At 36.8% G+C, this 3,358-nt stretch overlaps 1 pseudogene; it reads right to left on the bottom strand.

Moving 5' to 3' along the window:
• Nucleotides 1–259: 259 nt before the first annotated feature.
• Nucleotides 260–2,399, bottom strand: LOC143600073 (protein FAR1-RELATED SEQUENCE 5-like; annotated as a pseudogene).
• Nucleotides 2,400–3,358: the final 959 nt, after the last annotated feature.

The raw sequence follows: 3,358 nt of genomic DNA, 5'->3' as shown, positions 1-3,358 counted from the left end.
CATTATGTGATGAGCTAGGTCCGTTTTCTGAAGTGTTCTCATTGATATGGTACTTGTGATGGTTACGTGCATCATGACCTGGCTCGTGGCATATTCTGCAGGTCCTTGGGGGCTTATCCAGTTGACTTTGACTTATAGCTTGCTCGCGTAATGACCTATAGCGAATTGGAAGCCCACATCCTTTATTCCTAACACCAATTGGAGCACGAATATTGATTTGCTCTGGTTGGGTAACACCGGTTAGTTCAGCAAACCTGTCTCACCGACTGGGTCTAGGGGCATCAAAAGTAACCTCATCAACGGTGGCTTTGTACCGATTGGTGTAGTCACGGTAATGTTGTAGCTTCTCCATATCAGTAACCAACTTGTTTATAATATGATCATGAGCAATGTTTATGTCTCGAACAACATGATAAACGTCGGTAGTTTTGTCTATGTTGGGCTCATCAAATCCAATTGACCGCATAGGGCTGTTAGAGACAGCGTCTTTGGTCCACCTACGATTAATGTACTACTTGGGAAATACCCTGATGTCTAAAATGTGGAGCACCTTGAAGATGTGACGACATAGTAAACCAAATTGATCAAACCTCTTACAGCTGCAATACACAGTGACGTCTTCCTTGCGAATCATAACCTATCAAGAAGCATAATTTATAGGTAAATAAGTGACAACACATAAACACAGTAGCAAAAAAATGTCATACTACATACCTCGTGAAAAGAAGCAGGTAGGTGTAGAAAGTCACGAATAATGAACTTCAGATAATCATCAATAGGTAGGTAACTCATGGAAGTGCAATTGTGAAGAGCTGCTTGTATTTCCAATTGGACATAAAAAAAATGGTAGGTGTGTAGATTTCGGAAGCTTGTTTCTCAAGTGCAAAGTTACTCCATGTTTCGGCTCTTTTGTACCTACAGTCATGATCGTTCTTCCTATGTTCATGTCTCTGATGATCTAAGGTTGTATCAAAATGTGACAGAACTCAACCAAAGTGCATCGCGGGTTACAAAACTTGCCAAAAAAATGGTTCTCGCTCTCTGATCGGGATGATGTACGCATGAGCCCAGACATGGTTTCTTCACGATAATATGCTGGAATCCATGATTGTCTAATGTGAAATATATCTTTCAGCCAATCGTGGTCGTTTAACTGAAAATCATTCATGATTGAAGCCCACTCCTTTTCGAAAAGTTCGGGTGTTACTGAGTCCGTCCACACAATATCACACAACCGAGTCTTAAAATCTGTGGTGTTGCAAAGGTTGGATCCAACCTGGAAGAATACAATGTTAGAATGGTATATAAATAAACATTCAAAAAGGGATAAGCGAAAAACATAGTTTTGTTATACCTTCCCGGACAACTTTTCCATAATATGCCACATGCAAAGCCTATGCCTCGAATTAGGGAAAACGTCTTCAATTGCACGTTTCATGGCCGGGTCTTGTTCAGTTACAACAACTGATGGTTCATAACCAAAATCCCTCTTAAAGAACGTCAGCAACCAAATGTATGATTCGGCGGTTTCCGATCCAAGCAATGCTGCACCAAGGGTAACATTCCTGTTATGGTTGTCGATGCCAGTAAACGGAACAAAAACCAAGTTGTACCTGCACAAAAAAAAGAACCAATCACTTTGTAAAATATAATAATATAACACACAAAAATTAAGTGTTGTTATGTTATTACTTGCTATGTCGATATGTTGCATCAAATGACACAACATCACCAAAAACGTAGAAATTCATCTTCGCACGCTCGTCTGCCCAAAATAAACCCTTTAACGCACCGTCAGGGCTAGTAAAATAATCTCATGAAAAATTAGGACAAAAATCTTTCTTCGCAATAAGGCGCTGAACAGCCATCTCAGCATCGTAGTCTCCTATATATAAGTTGATATTTCTTTTATAGTTTTTGCAATCAGACTTTGTTGCGTCAACTTTATCGAAACCGCCATACATGGTCCTCATTATGTTGAAAGCTTTAACTGGACCGATGTTAATGTTAGCAAGATCGTCTAACATCTTTTTGTGTGTGAATGTTAGCTCACGAGCAACAGTTATGAAATGGATGTCATCGTCATCAACAATTGGATGATTGTGTGCTTCACCAAAATATTTCACCCTATACTTGCCTTTATCCGTTAATGTTAGCCTTAATTGTGCATCACAATTGGTTCTTTGAGAACCATTCCTACGCTGTTTTTTCCCTTTGAAATCTTCAGCTATTGTGTTAACTTCTTTAACGGTTCTTGTTCCCTCTTTAGTGCAAACAAAGTACTTCAAACAAACAACATTATTTTCCACCCATTGGGTTGATTTCCTAATACCATAAGTGCCGGCTAAAGCGTACCTTCGATAGAATGCCTCTGCCGCTTCAATAGTGTCAAAAGGCATACCTTCGTTAGGTTTGATTGACGCAGACACAACTGGTGTGTATTTCTTCCTACCAGAATTGGGAGATATATATTGTATACCAACATCCTTGTATACAGGTGGATCTATAAGAACGATGTAACGTAAGAAAAGATATACAACAAATAACAATATAATATGTACTCACCCCCGCCAAACTATTGTATATTTTTGTTATTTAAACACATGAAAAACTAATCAGTTTGATGACTAAAGGTTACAAGACTTTGACCAACAAAAAAACACACAAGTTAATAATTAGGCAAATGAGTATAATATAACACGACAAGCAGATCAATTCAAAATTCATTAAATATAACACAACAAGCCTATCAAATCATGTTCTAGTCATCTCACCTTCATATTATTCAATGAAACAATAAAAAACTACATACTAAAACACAGCAACCCAATCAATATGGAAACGGACACGTAAACACCCGGACTGAAGTACTAAAACATCTTCTCTTTATATTGAGTAAATAAAACACACTTCGAATATGAGTATAACAACATCTAGTAATACAACACAAAAACACTATGAATACTAATCTGAAAAAAAAACCCACACATAGAGTCATCGTGATGTATATTGAGAAAAAACACGATGATGAATATTGAGTAAACAATGATGTATATAGAGTCATCAAAACACGCTTCCAATATGACTAAAATCAACAACCAATAATAGAAAACAAAAACACTATGAATATTGATTCTGATAACCTATCGACGAACAACTTAGGATGTATATATTTACCTAGTTCATCTACGTCGTTGAAGTTACTCATGGTGAATTTTTTCTGGAAATCGAATGAAACTTGCTCTGAAATTCGTTAATGGATTATTTATAGCAAATATTATGATTGATATTATTCCTAGATTATAGATAAAGAGATTATAACTGCCGATTACATTTAATTTGATATTTATTTTACTTA

This window comes from Bidens hawaiensis, unplaced genomic scaffold, assembly GCF_021521415.1.
Source record: "Bidens hawaiensis isolate Kalapana, Puna unplaced genomic scaffold, B.hawaiensis_p1.1 tig00053284_1, whole genome shotgun sequence".
NCBI lineage: Eukaryota > Viridiplantae > Streptophyta > Magnoliopsida > Asterales > Asteraceae > Bidens > Bidens hawaiensis.
This window is presented reverse-complemented; position numbering and strand designations above follow the sequence as displayed.